The following is a 10,011-nucleotide window of genomic DNA, read 5'->3' as shown; positions in this document are numbered from 1 at the left end:
GCGGCAGACCTCTCCTGACCCGCCCGCTGCTCCCCTCAGCAGTGTACTTCGTTGATCTGCCTGTTCTGCTCCCTACTCAGTTCCTGGTGAATCCTCTCACCCTCTGCATCTCTGGCCTGTACCCCAGTTCTGTATGAATAAATAAGTTTGTTTTTTTTTTTTTTAAAAGAAAGGTCTTCTGTGCCATGTGTATCACCTTTGGGATGGGGATCCACTGGAACACCCAGCTGCACAGTGCTGCTCTTTAACCTGATGTGCTGCCTGGAAGGGCCAACATTCTAGCTCTTAATCCATTTATGCAAGGAACTGAATTGATTGCTTTTCCTGCATGACTAGAACGAAAATGTTTTCTTTTTGAAAGTCAATCCTAGAATTTCTAATGCTTTTCTTTCATTGTGTAGGTGTGAATGTGTTTGTATATAAGTCTGTATGTCTGTTTTCTTGGTTGTGAACAATGCAAGTAACTTTACAAGTTTAATTAAAAAGGATGAAAAATTTTCTGCAGAAATTAGTGACTCAGTGAAAACAGAGTTGTAGTATTCTCTTTGTCAGCAATCAAAAGCATGGCCTAGAGAGGTAAGGGTAAAGCATTCAGAGTATGTCTGAGAATGTATCCTTGGCCTAGTGATTAAAAAACCTTCACTTACGAAATTTACATGATAAGTGAGTTTACCATAAACACCTTTTAAGTCTTAATGACCAGAGTGAGACTATTTGAATTAAATAGGAAATTTCTGTACTATCCCCCTTTCCAGTGATACTTGTAGTTGCCAGGGGTTGCTAGGTTACCCAAGTGTTTCATCTGCCCTCAGAATCGGTGTATCGAGAAGATCGTCCAGAATTCCTTGTTATGGCGCTCCAAGTTGGGTACGGTCTTAGAGTATATTTTATATATACAACTTATTTGTCTTCAATTTTTGTTTTCTTATTCAGTAGTTTGCCTGGGCGAAGGATAGCAACAAATACCTGTGGTTAAGCGTTGTGAGCATGCCAAATGATTTGGGCATATAGGTTTTTTGTGTGTGTGCCAATACTACTCCATTACTTGTGACTTCAGAGATTTGCATTTCAGGCTAGTATGGCTAGTATAAGCAGCCTACTTGATTAATGATACCTACTGTGGGTTAGTGGGAAGACATGGGGAATGGTGGCAACCCAAAATATAAGATTGTGATTATGGTCTAACTTTGAGTAACTTCAGTAGATTATATGTTTTTAAGAATTCAACAATAAATGAAGTCAAACAGTTTGTAATTGATTTCCTGTTTTCAGTTTCCATTGTCACTATGATGAGCTCAACCATGTGATGTATTTAAAGTGGATACCAAAGTAGGCCATCACCTCTCTGTTGAGGCCCAAGTGTGTATTTGCACGTAAATAACACACACCAGTTCCTTTTCTGACAGTGTCTTTGTGAATTTGAACACCCTTGCAACCTTGACATGATGCTCAGGAAAAACAAAACTGTGCCATATTTTTAAAAAAATCTGAGTTTAACATAAAATTTAAAAGCATACCAGTGCTTTACTTGGATTACTTTTGTGCTTAGGTCACCTTAGACATCCTTTCAAAGAGTTTTAGTTCTTTGTTGTTTTGCTTCAATAGCTGACTTCCACATGGAGAGGTGGAGTTTATATTTCTCCTTGCTGTGTTTTAAAAATACAGGCCACAACTTTGGCGGCCAAATGCACAGATTACAACTTTTCCTTATTGGCTTTCATGAATCAGACCACATTGACTAGACTGTGTATAGGCCTGACTGTGTCTTGAGTCGTGTTGGTAACCTCTATCTTTTTTCTTTTTCTTCCTTTTTTGGTCTCAGTCTTGAGGACATGTGGCTTCCTTTGCTATAATGTTTGCATCTGTCACTTCTACATTCAGCTCTTGCAAAATGTTTTTCTTTTGGGAAGATTGGAGCAAGGAAATGGATACAATTTTAAATAGTGTTTTTAATAATTTCAAGTACATTTCTAGTTTGATCAGAGAAACACTGATTTTTTCCCCCCTCTAGTTTTAAAAATTCTGTTTTTCTCAACCTTTCCCTTTTTACTAGCTCTGAGGAAATCATGCTTGAACGTTATAAAAATCATGGTTGAATGTTAAAAGTAAGCTGCTAAAAACTTTCCAGAATACCCATAATTGGCCAAAGAGAAAGTCATATGAACTGTTCACATTCTTTCTACCTTTCCTTTTTTAAAATTTTCTTTCTCTCCATTTTTGATTGTTGACTATAAAATCTAGCCAGATAGCTTCCTCAATAACTCTTTATTTGGGTGTACAGTGATAACTCAGTATGGGTTGGGAAAAGGGAAGAATCATTTGGGAACTATGAGGAGTTCAAGGGGGTTATTTAACATAGTTTTTATATATTCATTTGAAAATTTTTGTTTAATATGCATTGATCAATTGCTCAGTGCTGTGTGACTAGTATTTATCTTTGCTCTCTAACTTTTGAGTGCACTTACAGCTCCCCAACTTATTAGTTATAGCTTAGATAAATGGACTGTCAACTCTAATTTGCTTTCCTAATTTTTCTTTTCTTATTTAAGTAAGTTAATAATATTTATTATTAATATTTGTCTACCAACTATTTTGACTTAAACATAAGTGAGCAGACATTAGAAAATGTCTTAATTGATGTAGATTTTTCTATGTAATCAAATATTGAAAACACATGATTTTTTTTTCTTTTATATGCTTTAGCAATATATCTAATGGTTTTGCAACAAGAGTTTGTGGGTGTTTAAGTGAACAAATTGTAACAGATGTTAAATAAAATTGGAAAAACTGAAATTGATAAGAAAACTAGTCTCTAAATAAATACAGCAACTAGATAGCAAATATAAGCTTTAGTCTGATATAAATGAGCATGAGCACTTCAATTTTGAAACATTAGGATTGTTCCTCTCCAGGGAAAAAGCAACTTCATTTACAAATATATAGTTATCTTGTGAACATTTTTTTTTTCAAATGCCAAAAGGTGTAATCTCTATATTTGTTGTGAAAATTCTGCTTATTTAAAGTGTTGCAGCAATTTTATAAATCAGTTAAACTGAGCCATATCAATACAATGGGGGTAAATGTTGAATAGGTTTGCCATGTCACTAAGAAAAATTTCAGTCCAGATGTTCTTTGTTTTAAGCAATGTGACAGCTGAGTTACTGTTCACTGATATGTACAGTGGCCAAATGAGAGAGTGCTGGGATATGGGAAGCGATAAAAGGAGACTTCGTAGCTGACTGTTAAATGTAAACTTTATTTTGCTGTATGAGAGGTTCTCCATCCTGGCTGCATGTTAGAAACCCCTGAGATGCATTTAAACTTCCTGATGCTTAGATTCATCCAGACGCTCTATAGCAGAATCTGAGAGTGGAACCCACTTATCAGTATTTTTAAAAGTTGCTCAGCAATTCCTGTGGCACCCAAGACTGAGAACTAATTAACTTTGCGGAAACTCCCATGGCTGGTTGCTGTTTTTAAGAAGTAGAGTATATATTTGGCATTAGGCTTAGAGTTGTCTTTTAACAACCGGAAAGGCTAGTTTCTAGCACTATTAATGTCACTTGGGAGCATATTAAAAGTACAGGATCTCAAGACTGCAGATCTCCAGAACCAGATTCTGCATTTAAACACAACCCTCTGGTGTTTTTTTTTTTTTTTTTTTTAAGAATTTTGAAGTTTGAGAAGCTCTGTCAAAGGTGCTAACAGATTTAAGGTAGATATTGTTACACCCTGATTTTTGCCTCCATTTTTGGATTTCTTTCTTTTTCTAGATTTATTTATTCATGCATACAGAAACTGGGGTACAGACCAGAGGTGCAGGGGCAGTGAGAGGATTCACCAGAGACAGAGTAAGGAGCAGAACGAAGTACACTGCTGAAGGGAGCAGCTGTGCCATGTGGGTCACCTCCCTGGCTGGGGATCGAACTCAACTGAAGTGGCTGCAGCTAGCATCGTATTGTGCTTCAACCCACTGCACCGCAAGGAAGGGGCCCCCATCTTTGGATGTCTGTCCTAAGTTGGGACATTTTCATACAGGCTTGGAAATCGAGGTGAGTACTGTATGCTACTATGAGCAGGTGAATAGCCAAAGATGATTTTCTGATCCGAAGCATGTGGATGACCACATTACCACTAAACTCTTCTCTCCCTGAGACAAAGAAAGAAAAAGTAGCTGTAAGAATGGTCACCTGACTAAAGGCGTGCTTTATCTATCCCTTCTCACAATTGTCTTGTTTTAAGGGAAAATAAGAAATACAGTCCTCATAAGGACACTGCATACATTACCTTAAACTTGGAGAATTCTTTGAAGAAATGTACTCATCCCAGTCTCTGAAGCAAATGCTGAACTGAAATAAATAAAACAGATCCTCATAGTCCTCTGGAATAATGTCGACCTAAAGCCTGGCTCAGAACATCTACATTCTGCCTGCAATTACAACATGCCAGCACTCTAAGCTGCTGTCTGTTTCAGCAACCACCAGGAATCAGGAGATTGTTCTATTGGGATACCGCCTTCCTTAAGGATTACTACTTTTTTAGGAACCATAGCATCATTTCCAAACAGTTTTAGGCTTATTCGCTGCTCATATAACCTGCAAGGGCAGATATACCTCTGTCAGAGCCCTTATTATCCTCCTTAGTGGTCCTTCTGTTTACTAGGTTAGGGATCTTGGTCTCCCATTTTCTTGTGGCCTGGTATATCCCTTCTCCTGCTTATTCTATCAGGGAAATCAGTAAAAGAGGGACAGCCATCCATCCTTAGGATTGTGGGCTGAGGTTCTCAGCTGTATGGGGAATGAGGAGTATACTTGTGTCTCTTACCTCACTAAAATCAGGCAACAGGTTACCGTAATCTCAGGCAGAATGGGCAGCTATTAAGAAAAAATCTGACTACATTTATTGGTTGCAATTGCAGGGAAGAATTCTATCCCCATCTTTCTCTCCGGAGCCGAGACTGGTGTCAGACGGTGCCCTCTCCATATCGCTAGAAACTTCCCCTAGAATTCAGGGAAAGTGTACCTATTGCATCCTTAGCAAGTAGTATTTGCCCTGAGTCTCTACTAGCAATAAGGCCAGGAAGGGCTTTAAATTACACACCTACAAATACTCTGTAACAGTGCCCCCTGCTGGCTTCCGGAGGAAAGAAATTGTGAGTATCGAAGCCCCTGAAGGGATTTCCAAAGGAGGGATTTTTAGTGCCTTTTGGAGGGTAACTGTGCGGTATTTAGTAGATGGTTTGGACATCCTTCTCCCTGTCCCCGCTCTGAAACTTGTAGATCAGTGTTTCTTTAATTTGCATCTGTTTATCCTACTTTTACTTAAAATGCAGCATTTTAAGTCAATGGAACTTATCCCCATGAACACATTTCCTGAGTAGGACTCATTCCATGAACCTCGGGAAACCTGGCTGGCTGAGCTGGATGGACTCTTTTACCACCAATCCCATAGCAGTGGTAACTGTCCCTGAGAATGCTTTGAGCAGTAACAGCCTTCAGAGACCGTGGGGTCACCCCTGTCCCCAACACCTGGCTTTATTACATGAATTCTAAGCCCCCCGCCGTTCTTAAAAAAGACCTTTCCACAAATGGCTGCAAAGAGGCCTCAGGGTCTGGGAACTGAGACTTCAGTATCTATTCCCGTAAGTACCCTGAACTGGGTGCGGACAATGACCGAAGGTCCTGCTACAAATCAGTAACAGCACAAACAACTCCCGGAACTGTAATAAAACAATTCTACACTCTCCCAGATGAGCATAAAACAATTCTACACTTTCCCCGACGAGCATAAAACCCTACCCAGCGCTGGGGCACGAGTTCTTGGAATTCCTTCTCTGAGACCCTGAACTTCTTCCGAGAGTGCAAATAAACTCCTCTTGCCTTGATACGGAATGCTCTCCCACTGTTTCTTCTCCGCGTTGATCTTTCAACTATGAGCTAGAAATTTGGTGATAGGTAAAGGTCGTTCTGTAATGCCACAACATTCTCAGAATAAAGTCTGTAAAACTATAATTTGATCACATACCTAGTTTGCTTAATTATCTTTTACAGTTCCTCTTACTAACTCTTAGGGAAAAGCCCAAATTATAACATGTTTTTATGAGGCTTTTGCAAACGTTGCCCTGCCTCATGCCCACAGCCCTAACAGCCTCCTGTAAAGTCCCTCCTCCCCCCTCATTTCACTTCACAATGCAGACCACAGTTTTTACATATAAATTTCTCTAACTAATTACCCGTAATTCGCAGCAATATGGATGGAGCTGGAAGGGATTATGCTCAGTGAAATAAGTCAGAAGGAACAAGAAAAATATTGAATGGTTTCATTTACAGGAGGAATTTAAGAGAAACAAATACGACACAGGGAGAAAAAGTGTATTGTTATTGCAACACAGCACAACAAAACAAAAACAGACAATTATAAACCAGAGATACCCTATAGGGAGGGGGACAGAGAGGGACCAGAAGGAGGGAGGAATGAAGGAGACTGGTGATGGTGGGGGTGGGGGAAGTAAACATTTTTTTAAACGGAACAATAATGTAAATAGATATATAAATAAAATTTTAAAATTCTCAAACTTTTCTTTAAAGACTTATTTATGCTTGCAGAACTGGTGTACAGGCCAGAGGTGCAGGGGTGGTGAGAGGAGACAGAGTGGAGAGCAGAACAGGCTAATTGACGAAGTACACTGCTGAGGGGAGCAGCAGGTGAGTCAGGAGAGGTCTGCCGCGCCATGTGTGTCACCTCCGGGGCCTGGGAAGGAAGCGGCTGCAGCTAGCTTGCAGTGATGTGTTCTACCATATTGTGCCACCAGGAAGGCCCACCCTCCCCCCCCTTTTTTTTAACAGCACTTTCATTTCTTGAGTGATAGCTCTCTACCAAAATGTAGTCTTTGTAACACGCCTTTTCCCATGCTTTTACCTAACGTTGCCTGCCTCTTCCTGCTTTATGGGTGGCACTAATGAAATCAGTTCCATCATCAAACAGAATGAACACTTTTCTTTTAGAGAATACTAATACAATGTAGCTTATGAAAGATTCCAAAATGACCTGCATAAATAAGTACAATTATCAAAGTCCTGAATTTATTTGGTTGTGGAACAACTTGTTTGCTATATCTACCAACATCTAAAAAAGAATTAGGAAACACGCAATGATTCCAAGAAGCATAAAACTAAGCCTTCACTTTTTAAAACCTTAGAACAAAAATTAATCTTTTCAAAAAGTCTGTTTATGTAGCAGTGCTTTCTCCTGTTACAAGGAAACTGGACTTCGTCTGAATGTCTCAAAATCACATCTGGAGCAGAGTAAGCAAGTACAAACTAGCTTCTCTTCCTGGAGCTCAATCATAAAACATTATTTTGGAATCAGTCACCATGAAGACTCAGTATACCCATTGTTTTGCTGGCTGTTTCGGATTGGCCTTCCTTTCTATATCTACATGGCTCATCTATAGAATCAGTTACTTTTGGGTAGAGTGAGTAACTACCTCTTGAAAGATGCCATCTAGGCAATTCCTATAACGACTTGTTCCATGCCTACTATAGAGTTACAGGTTGAATTGTGTCTTCCAAAAAGACATATTAGAGTCCTAACCCCGGCAACTCAAGATGTGATGTGAGGGACAAGCTGATCATGAAGATTGTAAGCTTTGTGACTGAGAGGAGATGGAATCCAAGGAGTCCCTGGCTTACTGCTCTCTGTCGCCCCTGTAGACACACATGGAAAAAAGTGCAATGGCTCCTGGGGTTGCTGAAGGTGTGGCAGTAAGAAGCCATCTTTTACCACCTCCTCCCCACTGCCCACTCAGTACTGTTTTTTGGGGAGCAAATGAAGGAGGCTGGCAGATCAACACAGGAAGAGATTTTTGTCCGTGCATCTGGTATGCTTCTGAGAGGCTTTCCAGGAGCTTACTTTGCAGACCTTCCACTTGGGGGCGCCCATGAGACCACACTGTGAAGCTCTCAACAGTGGACTTCCGCTAATGCACACCAAAGAAGTCATGCCTGCCCTCTGTTGCTGCCCTTCTTAACTGGACAGGTTATTGTCCAGTTCCCCCCTTTCTAACCAGAACTAGATCTCAGGACAGAAGGTGAAGCTACAGGAAGCACAGAATCCTTTCAGCTTTAAAGTTCTCATCAATACTGGCTGTAGATATCTCAGCTAGGGATCGGGAATGCTAAAATGTCCGCCTCGGGACTGGGAGTCATGTCAGGCATATGTACCAGTTCCCAGCTTCCTGTCTGTGCTGCTCTGGACTGCACGATTGGATAGCCCCACACCTGGGAGGTGATTTCCCTCACAACCTCCCACGTCTCAGCCACTGACTGACTGATAAGAGGATATGTCAGGTCAGAGGATATGTCAGGCCAGCCCCCTAGTCCCAAATGGATGGAACCAACTCTAGAGCACGTTAGTTTTCCCTGTGGGTGGGACTGAAGCCCCCCTGAGATTATGTTTTTGCTTAACTTTCTTCCTCTGTCCTACTCCCCTTTGTCTGACAATCCCTTATAAAATTACTTATAGGAGAACCCCTGTCTTCGACTGCTTTTTAGGGAATTGACTCAAGATAGAATACTTGCAGACTCAATTTTTATTCTGCAAAAGATGTTGGGTCTTCTTTGATTGATAGTGATGGAAGCTAAAAGTAGGAAATTTAGGATGGAGGCATCACAAGACCAGAAACTGAAGATGGAGGTAGAAATGATAAACATAGTTGTTACAGCAGCTATAGAAATGAAAAATTCTTAAGCACCAGACTGCTATAGAAAGTATTCTGAGGCACAGACCAGAGGTGGGGCTGTGGAGAAGGAGGGCTGTTATAAAGACTGATGTCATTTGTGGAGTTTTTAGAGTTCGTGGGGGGTGCTTGGGTTCACTCTGGGAAAGGTTTCACCAGAGCTTCCCTTTCAGAGGCTGGCGGCAAGTTCCCAAGAGATTTTCTCCATGAGGCAGAGAGTCAGTTATATTTAAAGATCAGGTTTATTAGGGAAAAGGACAGGAGTATTGGACAATTGCATAGGCACCAGCAGGCAGGGAGAGATGCCCTGGAAGGGGCAGGTTTGCAGAGAGAGGCCTGCATGCTTGCAGGCAGGTGGCCTTAAGGAAGAGAGTAGGTGGAAAGGAGCACCCGCATAGTCACAGGTGGACAGAGGGCTGCTGCCCCTGGCCAGTGCGGAGACTGCCTACTCCTTGTGAGCCTAGGTTGTTGATTTTGAATAGAATCTGAAAGGGACATGAGATCCCACAATGGTTTCAATCTCCATATCTTTACCTTTCACCTTTTGGGTCTGCACTCTGAACACAGCCCTCAGCAATCTGCTAGCCACTTGGGACCTCTGCTCTGTAATCCAGGCCTTGGCGCCTAAGGGTCTCGATTTCTAAGGCTGTGTCAGTGGCTATGCTAATCCCTTCTACCCAACTCCCAGTGAGTCAGTCTTGTGAAGACTCCTTTCTATTCTTTCCTCCACCAGAGACCCAATGGTCTTTACAGACATCCTAGTCACACCTTAGATGTAATTTAACAATAGACAATTCCACAATTCCACAAAGGAATTCTTTCCTCCCAAAGGAAGAAAGTGTGTCAGTAGACTTTCTGGGAAATGCATCTCTAGGGACTATACAGGTGCTTCTCTTTGTCTTTCTCCTTTTCTAAATAATCCTGTCCTTTCAAAAATGTAAACTTTGCCTGTGTCTGTGCAACTTACAGCTTCATCTCCTGGGTGATATGCCATGTGCAGCTGAAAGGAAAGCCCTGCCAAACTTTTCTCAGAGATGAGCCAAGGACACGACGCACTGAACCCCACATCTCATCACACTGGCATCAGGCTGTTCGTTGCTTTGACTCTTACATTTAGGAAGTAAGTGTGCCTGAGTTGTAGGGCAAGTTGGGGTTAATTATGCAGCTTCAGGGATCACGCAGACAGGCTCTGGAGTGCCTCTGAGATAAGGACAGTAAAGTCTAAGAGGTGCTAACCAAACACACTGAGTCATGGGGCATCTGATAGCTTCTAG

Source organism: Condylura cristata, unplaced genomic scaffold (assembly GCF_000260355.1).
Source record: "Condylura cristata isolate star-nosed mole 26May11 unplaced genomic scaffold, ConCri1.0 scaffold00002, whole genome shotgun sequence".
In the NCBI taxonomy this organism is placed as follows: domain Eukaryota; kingdom Metazoa; phylum Chordata; class Mammalia; order Eulipotyphla; family Talpidae; genus Condylura; species Condylura cristata.
The sequence above is the reverse complement of the archived record's forward strand: the minus strand, read 5'-3'. Positions refer to the sequence as shown.